This window comes from Scyliorhinus canicula, chromosome 10 (genome assembly GCF_902713615.1).
Source record: "Scyliorhinus canicula chromosome 10, sScyCan1.1, whole genome shotgun sequence".
NCBI lineage: Eukaryota > Metazoa > Chordata > Chondrichthyes > Carcharhiniformes > Scyliorhinidae > Scyliorhinus > Scyliorhinus canicula.
This window is the reverse complement of record NC_052155.1, coordinates 44201705-44215999: the sequence shown is the minus strand read 5'-3', so window position 1 is coordinate 44215999 and position 14295 is coordinate 44201705.

The following is a 14295-nucleotide window of genomic DNA, read 5'->3' as shown; positions in this document are numbered from 1 at the left end:
TTTCAATAACCATTTACTTTCATCAGCCTGAAATTCTAAGATCTAACTCGGAGCTGCTTTTTGCTTGGTATATAATGTGAAGTAAGTTGATGCCTGCAGGTTACATTCCAGTATTGCCAGTTATCAGTTTTGGTCCTTTTACATTTGGAGGAAGCAGATTAAAAGTATTTGTTCAGTTGCTTCCACTGAAAGCTGGCTCAGTGAATGGCTTCTAAATATTGGTCAGGATGGTTTATCTCTTATTTCATTTTAACAGCTCAATCATGTTCTGTGTCCTGCAGCACTAATCACAGAAGTTGGCCCTCTGTTGGAAAGGGTGAAGCAACTCACTTGGTATCATTCGTGCCTCTGACCCAGAATTTGTGGGCGGGATTCTCCGTTGCCCGACGGCGATATTGTAATTGGCAATCGGGCAGAGAATTGGCTCCGATGCCCAAATCGTGGCCGGTGCCGGGTTGACGCCAGTCAGCCATGCTCCACCCCCTAGGAAATGGCATAATCTCGTTGCGTGCCACGCGCCGTTGCAACGGCGTTGGCAGGTCATTGGCCGGCTCTCCCACGATGCTCCACCCCCAATGGGCTGAGATCCCAATGGCGCAGGACACGTGTAGTATCAGCGGTCGGGAACCCAGCATGACGGCTGCGGACTGTGTCCTGCGCAGCCACACACGGCCGGGATCCGTGCCGCTGGCCGGGGAGGGGGGTGGGGGGGGGTGTTCTGTGAGGCCTGGGGAGAACTTTAGGCGGTGGCCAGGGGATGGCCTGTGGGGTTGTGGATGGCTGTTGGGCCCTGTGCATGGCCAGCGCTATGTTGTATGGCGTGACCGCTGCAGGTCATCAGCCGTGCGCGGCCAGGGACCCGGTCATTCTTCAGCCGTTTTCGCGCAGGAGCCGATTTTTCCAATGTAAACCTCCCGCGGATTCTCCATTCGAGCTGGCACTTAGCCGCTGAAACGGAGAATCCAGCCCTGTGGCTTTGGGCTGCGGAGGCAAGAACTGAGCATATAACATGGATTGATACTTCAGTACCATACTGAGGAGTGCTCAGAGAGGTTCAGTTATCTAATGAATAATATTGAGGGAAATGCGCAATATTGGAGGTGTTGTCTAGTGAATAGTACGGAGGAAATGCTGCATTGTCAGAGGAGCCTTTTTGAAAAATACTGAGGGAGTGAGCCTTTGTAGGAGGTGCTGCATAGTGAACAATACTGGGGCATCGCCGCATTTTCACAGGTGTTTTTTATTAAAAATATTGAGAGGGTGCAGCATTTTCAGAGATGTTGACTTTGAGTGATTCAGTAAATCGAAGCTGCAAGCCTGTTCTATATGGGGGTCTATTGGAAGAAGAGTAGGCATACCCTCGAAATGATGTTACAATCAGTTGAGCTGTTTTCCCTCCCCTTGTTTAACCGGGTATAGTTGCCAATTCAGTGAATGTTTAACTGTTTACACGCCGTGCAACCAGACAGGTTTTTTTGGAGTTAAACAAAAGAAGAAGATAGCTTTATTACACAGAAACTGCTCTGAGTAAAATAATGAAATATGCACTGACTTTTGCACACACCCATGAAGTTCATATCTTTTAAAGAAATAAAAGGAGAATGCAGTCTGTAGTTTGGTGACGTGCCAGGCTTCAGGAAGCATTTGGTGGTCTTGTGAATTTCCTTTGGTGCTCCCAATGCTTCTGATTTCCAGGTGGAGTTGCCTGAATTTGCTGTTGCCTTGGAGACGGTAGTGCTGGGTTAAATTCTTTAAAGAAATCGCAAACTGCAGCAGGAGCAACCCTTGTCGGTTGCAATCGGAAAAACAGGGTTGAACACTGGCAAGGTGGTTTGAAGAGCATGGTTGGAAGGAGAGATTCCACTCGGGCCTTCTCCATCAGCATCTCAGCTGCATGTCTTCTCACTGCAGAGAAAGCAGAAGTTTGAACACACAAAAGGGTGGGGGGGTGGGGGGGGGGGGCTGTCACATTACTGTCACCCAGAAATTCAAATATGGTCATGACTGTATTTCCCCTTGTAATTTAATTAGTTTGTGTCTGGGTATGCCCTTTTGAATATTGCCTTGATGAGGTGATTGCCTTAATACCTCACTATTGGAGGCAGTGTGTGTGGCTCAGTCATATCGTCCTGAGGCTAATGTCCTTGATAGGTATTTGCAGATATGAGGCTCGGTTCTCTGATTTTGAGGCTAATGTTGCCAAATGTTGTAAAATGGCCACCGATCCTCCGTTTGGCCGGGGACTAGCATGCTGGCAGTGTCGAACACCTGGCTCTAGCAACCAATATGGCCTGGAGAATTGACTGGCCCGTGGCTGCGCATGCGCACGCATGATGGAAGCGGAGACTATCAATAATTTCCAAAGGAAATTGGATAGGCAATTGTGGGAAATATACCTGTGGGGCTACAGGGATAGAGTGGCTGGACTGCTCTGCAGCGAGCTGGAATGGAGTCAATGGGACATTTGGCTTCCTTCTGTGGAGTAATGACTGTCTGACTTTACCTGCAGCGGCCGTGCTGTGCTACATGGCAGCAGCGTGAAATAGTCCCCCCTCTTTGGCCGGCTCACACACCCTGGAACACCCTCCCCCACAGTCCCCCTGCCCCTGATAAAGTCCCCCCCCCCGCCCATGGATCCGCCCTCCCCGACTGTGGTGGCACCGGACTGAGTCCGCAGCCGCCACACCGAGTTCCTGAAATATAAGAACACACGAGACCGAGTACGCCATTTTAGAGGGGGCAGAGCATCGCAAAAGCGGCGCCGCACCCAATTTGGTCGGGATCTGATATTCTCCGTCCGATCGCCGAACGGGATTTCGTCATCGCCGACCGGAGAATCCAGGCCATGATCTCTCCACCTCAGTGGGTTGCAATATGGAGAGTACGGTGATGCAAATTGTGTAGCCATCTTTGTTTTGAGCTCAAGCCACACTGTTAGTTTGTGTTTTAAAAAAATCTTTGTTTTTAAAAGTTCAATTCAGTGTTTGAACCGGAAGATTTAAAAATCATTATTTGGCGTGAAGCATGTTTTCCTGACAATGCTGGTAAAGTCAGACAGTCATTACTCCACAGAAGGAAGCCAAATGTCCCATTGACTCCATTCCAGCTCGCTGCAAAGCAGTCCAGCCACTCTATCCCTGTAGCCCCGCAGGTATATTTCCCACAATTGCCTATCCAATTTCCTTTGGAAATTATTGATAGTCTCTGCTTCCATCATGCTTTTCAGCAGTGAGTTCAAGGGCGGGATTGATCACCCCTTCCTCCCCCTCAGCAATATGCTTTCTGGTGGCAAAGGTAGCCTGTCATTAGCTACCAGCAGGATTTCCTGGTCTCTGCTGAATGTGCACCAGTTCTTTGCTTTGCTGTTTGCTGTGTTAAAAAGTTCTTCCTTACATCCTCCTGCAACACATTGCCCAAGAAACCTAAATCTGTCTCTTTTAGTCTTTGGACCATCATCTAAGGGGAACACTTTCTCTTTGTCTACCTTAAAGCGGTCATAATCTTGGACACCTTTATCTAACCACTTTTCAACTTCTGTCGTTCCAAGGAGAGCAACACCTGCTCCTCTAATCGTTGTAATAATAATAATCATCTTTATTATTGTCACAAGCAGGCTGACATTAACACTGTAATGAAGTTACTGTGAAAATCCCGTAGTCGCCACATTCCGCCACCTGTTCAGAGGGAGAATTCAGAATGTCCAATTCAACTAACAGCATGTCTTTCAGGATTTGTGGGAGGAATCCGGAGCACCCGGAGGAAACCCATGCAGACACAGGGAGAACGTTCAGACTCTGCAGTCAGTAACCCAAGCCGGGAATCAAACCTGGGACCCTGGTACTGTGAAGCAACAGTGCTAACCACTGTGCATTTTAACCTTGTAGCTAAATTCTTTATTCCTGGAACTATTCTGGTAAATTTCCTCTGCACCATCTCAAGAACTTTCACGCCCTTCATCAAGTATGGTGACCAGAAGTAGACACAGTACTTTAGCTATGGCCTAACCAGACCTTTCGAAAGGGTCAGTATAAATTCCCTGCATAGATTCCCATACAGTGGCCGTCAGTGGGATGCGCAGCAAGATGGCTGCCTTGCAGGCCCTAGCAATGGCAGTCCATGCCTGGGCAACACCCCAGCCCCGGTATCACCCCAATGCTATGGCTCACCCCCTGGCCACCCCCTGCTACTTCCTCGGCCATGGCTGGTCCCCCCCTTCACTCAGCGGTCCATGGTCCATGCCAGCGATAGGACCAGCAACCCACCGTCATGCCTTTGGGAACATATCCTACCTTCTCTCTCTCCCTCAGCAGCCATGATGCCCGTTACCTGATTTTTTGAAACCACAAGTGAAACCCGCCGTCGGTAATTCCTCCTGCCAGAGGTGAAGTATTACAGATACCCCGGAGAATACGGGATTGGGCACGTTAATGATATTCCAATGATGTTTACTGTACATGCGGAGTAGAATGCATTCACGCTGCTGTTGAGGCACCAGAGCATGACATTCCGCTAGGTGGCAGGCGCCGACCACAATTTTTGGCTTAGCCGAATTCTCCTCCCAATCACATTTGGCGATTCCGGCCTCGCTGGACCTTCGTTCCACCCTATATTTCTCTAATGTTTTTCACATAGTATTTAAAAACCAGTGGCTCCCATATTAACCTAAAGGCCCAGCAAAGGTGTGGAATTGAGTGGGGGAAACATGACACTGAACTAAGCAGGTCAGTGTTGATGCACGATCAATTGCACAAAGACTAAGGTTGGGTACAACTGTGGCTTTATTGCAGTCAGATGCGTGGCCTCCTGCGGCAGCTGGCGAAATGGCAGATCAATGGAGGACACGCATATTTATACAGCTCCAACTGGGCGGAGCCAGCCGGCAGGGGCTACCGGCAAACCTGTAGTACAGGTCCTACCTTACATCCCCTAATACAGGTGTACAGTGGTTCACCACATTCACCCGCTGTTAAAAATGAGTCTGGCAGGGGTGGTGTGGAACTATATACAGTGTTGAGAATTATATACAGTGTCTTAGAAAAGAAGTGGGGGAGGAAAAAAAAGTCCATTTTGACGGTCCGGTGCCCGTTAGAGGTTCAGTCGATCAAGTGCTTTGACGATTCGCTGGGAGCGACGTAACGGTGGCGGTGATGTCGGTGCTGGCGGTGCTGGTGTCACCGATGTCGGTGCTGGCGGTGCTGGTGCTGGCCTGCAGTCAGATGACTCTGGGAGCGTGCCAAAATCTTCTTTGTCCTCTTGCGTGGGCAGGGGAAGGAGGGATAGGCTTGGTGGGGTTAATGTTGGGACCGCCAGGGGAGGGGAGGATGGCGCCTGGGCGGGGAAGTGTGTTTGGTTGGAACCTGACGGTGCCAGGTCCCTGAGGGGGACAGTATCTTGGCGGCCGTCAGGGAACTCCACGTAGGCATACTGGGGGTTGGCGTGGAGCAAGTGTACCCTGTCCACCAACGGGTCCGCCTTGTGGAGTCGGACGTGCCTACGGAGCAGGACCAGTCCTGGAGTCGAGAGCCAAGTCTGGAGCGACACCCCGGATGTGGACTTCCTGGGGAAGGTAAAAAGACGTTCATGGGGTGTGTTATTCGTAGTGGTGCACAGTAGTGACCGGATGGAGTGCAATGCATCAGGGAGGACCTCCTGCCAGCGGGAGGCTGGGAGGTTTCTGGACCGTAGGGCCAGCTGGATGGCCCTCCATACTGTCCCGTTCTCCCTCTCTACCTGCCCGTTTCCCTGGGGGTTACAGCTGGTCATCCTGCTGTAGGCGATACCCCTGCTGAGCAGGAACTGACGCAGCTCTTCACTCATGAATGAGGATCCCCTGTCACTGTGGATGTAGGAGGGAAAACCGAACAGAGCGAAGATAGTGTTGAGGGCCTTGATGATGATGGCAGACGTCATATCGGGGCATGGGATGGCGAAGGGGAATCTGGAGTACTCATCGACCACGCTGAGAATATATGTGTTGTGGTCGGTGGAGGGGAGGGTCCCTTTGAAATCCACGCTGAGGCGTTCAAAGGGGCGGGAGGCCTTCAGCAGATGTGCATGGGCTGGCCAGTAGAAGTGCGGCTTGCACTCCGCACAAACCTGGCAGTCCCTGGTGACTGTCCGTACTTCCCCGACGGAGTAGGGCTGGTTGCGAGCCTTGACGAGGTGGTACAGTCGTGTGACTCCCGGGTGACAAAGGCTGTCGTGCAGTGCCCGGAGTTGGTCTACTTGTGCGCTGGCACATAGGGCATCGGGGGGCTCGTTGAGCTTGCCGGTATGATACAAAATCTCGTAATTATAGGTGGAGAGCTCGATTCTCCACCGAAAGATTTTATTGTTGTTGATCTTGCCCCGCTGTGTGTTATTGAACATGAAGGCTACCGACCGTTGGTCAGTGAGGAGAGTGAATCTCCTGCCGGCCAGGTAATGCTTCCAATGCCGCACAGCTTCAACGATGGCTTGGGCCTCTTTTTCGACAGATGAGTGCTGAATTTCTGAGGCATGAAGGGTGCGGGAAAAGAATGCCACGGGTCTGCCTGCCTGATTTAAAGTGGCGGCAAGGGCGACTTCTGAAGCGTCGCTTTCTACTTGGAAGGGCAGTGTCTCGTCTATTGCGTGCATCGCGGCCTTGGCTATGTCTGCTCTGATACGGGCGGAGGCCTGTTGTGCCTCGGCCATGACGGGAAATTGGGTGGACTGTATGAGTGGACGGGCCTTGTCCGCATAGTTTGGGACCCACTGAGCGTAGTACGAAAAGAACCCCCAGGCAGCGTTTGAGGGCCTTGGGACAGTGGGAGAGGGGAAGCTCCATGAGGGGGATCATGCGGTCGGGATCGGGCCCCAGAAGTCCGTTCTGGACTACATAACCAAGGATGGCTAAGCGGTTCGTGCTGAACACACACTATTATACGTAAGGTTGAGAAGAGTGGCGATGCGGAGGAATTTAGCGAGGTTGGCATCGTGGTCCTGCTGATCATGGCCGCAGATGGTAACATTATGTAAGTATGGAAACGTGGCCCGCAAACCGTACCGGTCAACCATTCGGTCCATCTCCCTTTGGAAGACCGAGACCCCGTTAGTGACGCCAAAGAAAGTGATAGAGCCGACCGTCCGCCTCGAAGGCAGTGTAGGGACGGTCCGATTTACGGATGGGGAGCTGGTGGTAGGCGGATTTCAGGTCAATTGTTGAGAAGACCCGGTACTGCGCAATCTGATTGACCATATCAGATATGTGAGGGAGGGGGTACGCGTCGAGCTGCGTGTACCGATTGATGGTCTGGCTGTAGTCCCCAGTTTTAACTACTACCACTTGGGCTCTCCAGGGGCTGTTGCTGGCCTCGATGATACCCTCCCGAAGCAGTCTCTGGACCTCGGATCTGATGAAAGCCTTGTCGTGGGCGCTGTACCGTCTGCTCCTGATGGCAATGGGTTTGCAATCGGAAGTTAGATTGGCAAAGAGGGAGGGGGGTCAACCTTTAGGGTCGCGAGGCCGCAATGGTGAGTGGAGGTGGGGGCCCGCCGAATTTGAGGGTGAGGCTCTGGAGATTCCACTGAAAATCCAGGCCCAGCAATAGTGCAGCACAGAGATTAGGAAGGACTTAGAGACGGAAACCGCTGAATTCTATGCCCTGGACTGTGAGAGTGACCATGCAGAACCCTCGGATCAGGACAGAATGGGATCCGGAGGCCAGGGAGATCAGTTTATTGGTGGGGTGGAACGCGAGGGAGTAGCGCCTTAGCGTATCCGGGTGCATGAAGCTTTTGGTGCTCCCGGAGTCCAGCAGGCAGGAGGTCGCGTGGCCGTTGATTTTCACCGTTGTCGAAGCGGTGGCCAGGTTGTGTGGAGAGACTGGTCCAGCGTCATCGAGATGAGCTGCGGGTGATCGTCAGAAGTTTCAGACGGAGACCGTTGGCGGCCCAGGTCGCGGGATGTCGTTGGCGTTCCAGCCCCATGGGGGAAGACAAGATGGCGGCGTCCAGAGGTCCTGCGGGGAAGAAAATGGCGGAGCCCATGGGGTGCACATTGCAGGGGCGGGACAAGATGGTGGCGCCCATGGGCCACACGTTAGCAGAGCTGGACAAGATGGCGGCACCCATGCGTCGCACGTGGACTGAGGGGAAGGAGATGGCGGCGCCCACTGGCCACACGTGTCCTCGGGAGGAGAAGATGACGCCGCCGATGGTGCATTTGGCAGGGGGAGGGGGCGATAGTGGCGACTGTGCGGGCCTGGAACACTGCGGCAAAGTAGCCCTTTTTCTTACAAGACTTGCAAGTGGCGGCGCGGGCCGGGCAGCATTGGCATAGGTGCTTCTGTTGGCCGCAGAAGTAGCAGCAGGGACTCCCGGGGTGCGTGGACTGGCGTGTGGCGCAGTCGTATTGGCTAGGCAGGGACCCAGCTCGGGGGGGCCTTTGCAGGGTCTAGGAGGGATAGGAGGGGTGGGCCGCGTGGCGAAAGGGGTAGGCCTGAACATTACGGGGGGCGACCGTCATGGAGAGCGCTAATGTTTTTGTCTCCACTAGGTCGAGCGTGGTCCCTCCCAGCTGTCGTTGTCGGATGAGGTCGGACCCAATCCCTGTTACGAACGCATCGTGTATGAGGAGATTAGAATGTTCAGTGGCCGTAACGGCCTGACAGACACAGTCCCGGACGAGTGGGATTGGAGCCTCCCAGAAGTCTTCGATAGACTCACCAGGGAGTTGAGAGCGAGTGGCGAGTACGTGCCTGGCGAAGAGCGTTGTCGCTTTCTGCGCGCAGTTCTCTTTTAGGAGTGCCATGGCTTCCGCGTAAGTCGGGGCATCCTGGATCAACGGGAACACGCTTGAGCTCAACCTGGAATACAGGACCTGTATCTTCTGAGCCTCCGTCGGTGTGGGGTTCGCTGCATTGATATAAGCCTCGAAGCAAGCTAGCCAGTGATTAAAGTCCTTTCTGGCGTCGGGTGAGTGTGGATCCAGCTGCAGGCGATCGGTTTGATTCTGATATCCACCTTGTTGAAAATCTGACTGCAATAAATTGATGCACGATCAATTGCACAAAGACTAAGGTTAGGTACAACTGTGGCTTTATTGCAGTCAGATGCGTGGCCTCCTGCTGCAGCTGGTGAAATGGCAGATCAATGGAGGACACGCATATTTATACAGCTCCTACTGGGCGGAGCCAACCGGCAGGGGCTACAGGCGAACCTGTAGTGCAGGTTCTTCCTTACATCCCCTAATACAGGTGTACAGTGGTTCACCACAAGTGTGTTTACAACTGAATTGTATTCATTAATTTTGACTCTGGGGTTTTGCACGTCCAAGCTGCACAGTGGATATGAAGCACTATCACAATTACCTCATTCTAAGCTGCATTTTAAAATGTAACCAGGAGTGCCGACACACTTTTTCCCCAAATTAGGGATCTTTCTGCTTTCATCAAGAAGGCACTGGTTGAAAGTGGTAAAGAAGGTGAGCAGCAAAAATATTATGTTAGGTCATCAATCCAATGTAGCAATTGGTTTAATGATCTAACCAAGTCAGGACAAATTAGTGAGTTTGCCGATTGAGCTGCAGCCTGTGCTTTAAGGCCTCATCCGCACTTTCATTCTGAGCATAATTTACCGGCCACGACCCGCCGGAATTGGGACGGGACACGGCCAAGAGATCCTGCACGAGGTCTCTTTGGGATTGCCGACGGTCGTTACACCTCATGAGATCTATTCATTTTTAAAGATAAATTTAGAGCACCCAATTATTTTTTTTCCAATTAAGGAGCAATTTAGCGTGGCCAATTCACCTACTCTGCACATCTTTAGGTTGTGGGGATGAAACCCACGCAGACACGGGGGGAATGTGCAAATGCTACACGGACAGTGACCCAGAGCCGCGATTCGAACCCGGGTCTTCAGTGCCGTAAGGCAGCAGTGCTAACCACTGTGCCATGTGCCGCCACACCTTTGAGATCTAATGAGATCCCACGAGATGCCACAATCTGGATCCAGCCCACAATGGGCGGAAACCAGACTTGCAGAGTTAAGTGAGCTTAAAAGCTCCTGGGATCTACTGGCCTCAGTGAGGAGACCCCGGTCAGGCACCATTTAGCACTGGTGCCCACAAACAGGGACCAGGTGAAACGGTACTTTGGGGGTCTCCCATGCGAATGGAGGCCCCCGGGTGGTTGGTATCTGGGCAGCGTGGTACCTTGGTACTGCTGATGCCAACTGGCACCTTTGGAGTGCCATCATGGCACGCTGGCAGTGCCACCTGTGTGTCAGCCTGGCACTGGCGCGGTGCCCAGGTGGTGCTGCCAGGCTGCCAGAGCCACTGCCAGGGTGACAGGATGGCAATGCCAAGGTGCCCAGGTCACATTTTGCCAGCGCCGTGGATTTAGCCCAGGGGTGCCTTGACCGTATGAGGTGCCTTGACCATATGAGGTGTGGTGCGAGGGCTTAAGGACCCCCAGCAGGTGAGCTGGGGCATTGGGGATCCAGGGGCCTCGTAAGTGGGCTTGAAAGATCGGGCACCATTTAAAGATGGCGGTCGATCCTTTCCTGCAGTGACGAGCGGAGCTCCTCAGTGCAGGAAATTCAACTGAGTGCAGACTCGGCAGGATGTTCCCTACTCAGTCCCGGAAAATAAACAGAGCTGGGAACGATGCCTCTATTCCCGCCCCGAACAGACTCTTTATTTTCCATTACATCGCACCCTCTCTCTTTTTTACATTCTTCTCACATCATTTTTCACGCTTTCAGTAGCTCCCACCTTTCATTTTCCACGTACATCATCAGCTCCCTACTGATCACCCTAATCTTTACGGTAAATTATCCTTCCTCAACCTATCACGGCTTCGGTCATGTCATCTCCATCCACTTTCAACTAGCTGGGGCTGGCTCACCTGCTTCATTTCTCATTTATCCAAAAGTAGCCAGAGAATCACCTGCAGTGGTTTCTCCTCCTGCTGGCTGGTCTCCCACATTGCACCCTCCGTAAACTTGAGGTCAACCAAAATACTACTGCCTGTGTCCTCACTTTCACCATCCACCCATCATCTTTGTGTTTGCTGACCCATACCACCTTGATGGTAAATTTTTCATCCTTGTTTTCAATTTCTTCCATGGCCTTGCCTCTCTTATCTATGTAATCTCTTCCAGCCTCACAACCCTCAGAGATATCTGTGCTCATTTTAATTCTGTAAGAAGTCTTACAACACCAGGTTAAAGTCCAACAGGTTTGTTTCAAACACGAGCTTTCGGAGCACGGCTCCTTCTTCAGGTGAAAGGAAAGGCTTGTTCCAGAAATGTTTATATAGACACAGTCAGAGATGCCCCGGAATGCGAGCACCTGCAGGCAATCAAATCATCAAAGATGCAGAGAGAGAGGTAACTCCAGGTTAAAGAGGTGTGAATTGTCCCAAGCCAGTTCAGTCGGTAGGCCTCTGCAAGTCCAGGCTTGTTGGTGGGGGCCGAATGTAATGCGACATGAATCCCAGATCCCGGTTGAGTCCGCATTCATGCGTGCGGAACTTAGCTATAAGTTTTTGCTCAGCAATTTTGCGTTGTCGCGTCTCCTGAAGGCCTCCTTGTAGAATGCTGACCCGGAGATCAGAGGCTGAATGTCCTTGACTGCTGAAGTGTTCCCCAACTGGAAGGGAACAGTCCTGCCTGTTGATAGTCGCACGATGCCCGAATAAACGGGCATCGTGCGACTATCAACAGGCAGGACTGTTCCCTTCCAGTTGGGGAACACTTCAGCAGTCAAGGACATTCAGCCTCTGATCTCCGGGTCAGCATTCTACAAGGAGGCCTTCAGGAGACGCGGCAACGCAAAATTGCTGAGCAAAAACTTATAGCTAAGTTCCGCACGCATGAATGCGGACTCAACCGGGATCTGGGATTCATGTCGCATTACATTCGGCCCCCACCAACAAGCCTGGACTTGCAGAGGCCTACCGACTGAACTGGCTTGGGACAATTCACACCTCTTTAACCTGGAGTTACCTCTCTCTCTGCATCTTTGATGATTTGATTGCCTGCAGGTGCTCGCATTCCGGGGCATCTCTGACTGTGTCTATATAAACATTTCTGGAACAAGCCTTTCCATTCACCTGAAGAAGGAGCCGTGCTCCGAAAGCTCGTGTTTGAAACAAACCTGTTGGACTTTAACCTGGTGTTGTAAGACTTCTTACTGTGCTCACCCCAGTCCAACGCCGGCATCTCCACATCATTTTAATTCTGCCATTTTGAGCACCGCTGATTCTAATCACTTCACCATTCATGGTGTTGTCTTCAGCTGCTCACACTCTAACCTCTTGAATACCCTCATACGCCAACATGTATTAGGAACAAGAGTAGGCCATTCGGCCCTTCGAGCCTGCTCTGCCATTCAATAACATCATGGTTAATCTGATTGTGGCCTCAACTCCACATTCCGCCGACCCCTGATAACCTTTAACTTACTTGTTAGCAAGGAATCTTTCAACCTATACCTTAGAAACATTCAATAGCCCTGCATCCACCGCTCTCCATAAAAGAGAATTCCTTCCTAAACGACTTTGCCTCTCTACTTTGCTTTCATCCTTTAAAGCCTACCTCTTTTTCCAAGTTTTGATCATCTGCTCTAATATCTCACCATGTGGCGTGATTATCATATTTTGTTGAATAATGCCATGGGATATTGTACTTTGTTAAACATGCCACATGCATAGAGGTTGTTGTTTTTTATATGCAATATAATGCATCTGATGCTTTCACACGTTGAATCCATCTGGTGAATACCTCAACTTTGTTTTCTCATGGATCTGTTTCTCTCTCCTTGTGGCAGAAGAGAGCATAAAACACAAAGAGGGGCAGGACTTGAGAAGAATCACAACCAGTAGTCACTGATTTAAAAGGGATGGTGGCCCATCTGTGTCCCACTCAGTCAGAGATATGGGGCCGGATTCTCCGCAGCCCTGCAGTGTAATCGCAGCCAGCGCAGGGCCAGAGAATCCACTTTCACGCCATAATCGGGCCCAGCGCCGGTTCAGCGATTCTCTGGGACCCGAAAATCGGTGTGACCGCAGAGTACGCCGCGCCACCGGAGAGCTATTGCCTGAGGCCCACCCTGCAATTCTCCGCTCCCAACCGGCCGAGTCCCCGATGGCATGGAACTAACCACCTATTGCCAGTCCGCGGCTGCCCCGTTTGAGGCCGGGCGAATCGGAGACCAGGGGAACCTAGTAGGCGATCGGGGAGTAACTGTGGGGGGATTGAGGCTTGGGCGTGTGGCCGATCGGGAGGGTGTCTCTTTTTTCGGTGTGGTTCCATGGTCTGAACCCGCCATGGAGCACGGCGAGGCCGCTGGAGGCCGCCACAGTGCGGACTCCGAACCGGACATGATCCACTTGGGGTCCCTGCTAGCTCCCTGCCGGGCTATGAATTAGTTTAACTTTTTTCTAGGCATTTCAGGAGAATAAATCTATCAGTTTTATGCCGGAGTGGGGACATAGTCTCATTTTGGGAGAATCCAGCCAGAGAGTTCACAAGTAACTAGTGACAGAATCATTCTAAGTTGTTGGGCGTAGTTTGATAGGTCTTATCAAGGTATTCATAGTCTTACGTAGCTCAACAATAAGTATTTATATGTAGGTACATTAAAGGTCCAAGCTTGCTTCTATACACATCTCTATCCCACACTTTACTGAGCCCTCAGTGCAGGTCATGTGCTCTCTTACCACACTCTGTATAAAGTGCTGTGCTCAGCTCCACATTAACCCTTTACCTGCCAGACCATTGCACTGCAAAGGAGAATGGGAAAAGTGCATCAATAACTTATAGAGAAAGATGTGCTATTCACACCCACAGCAGCAATGATAATGGATAAATCTTACACAATTGCAAGTGAATTGGTTGGACAGGGAATTGGAAGAATGTTGACCATGGGGAGAGAGAGAGAGGCCACTAGCTTTGAGCTTCAAGCACTCAAATGAGTTGCAACAGGCCCTGACTGTCTGTGCAGACTTTGGATACCAACACGTCTGCCTTTTCAAACAGGACGATCTGTGGCCTCACAATGCGTCCTCTTCCCCAAGCCAGAGGGCAGAAAAGTGGTGGGAGTTGATTACCTAAAGTCACCTATCATTATGTTCCAAGAGTCAATTTGCGCTTTCTCTTCTATAATATAAACAGAAAATGCTGGGGAAAAAACGGAACAGGCCTTATTTCAGATTTCCCGCATCTGCAGTACTTTTCTTTCTATTACCTGCCTTTTCCCTTGTTTTATGATGAATGTCAATATATACCAAGAGTCCTGAGCTGATGTGCAATGGGTGGGTGAAGGAC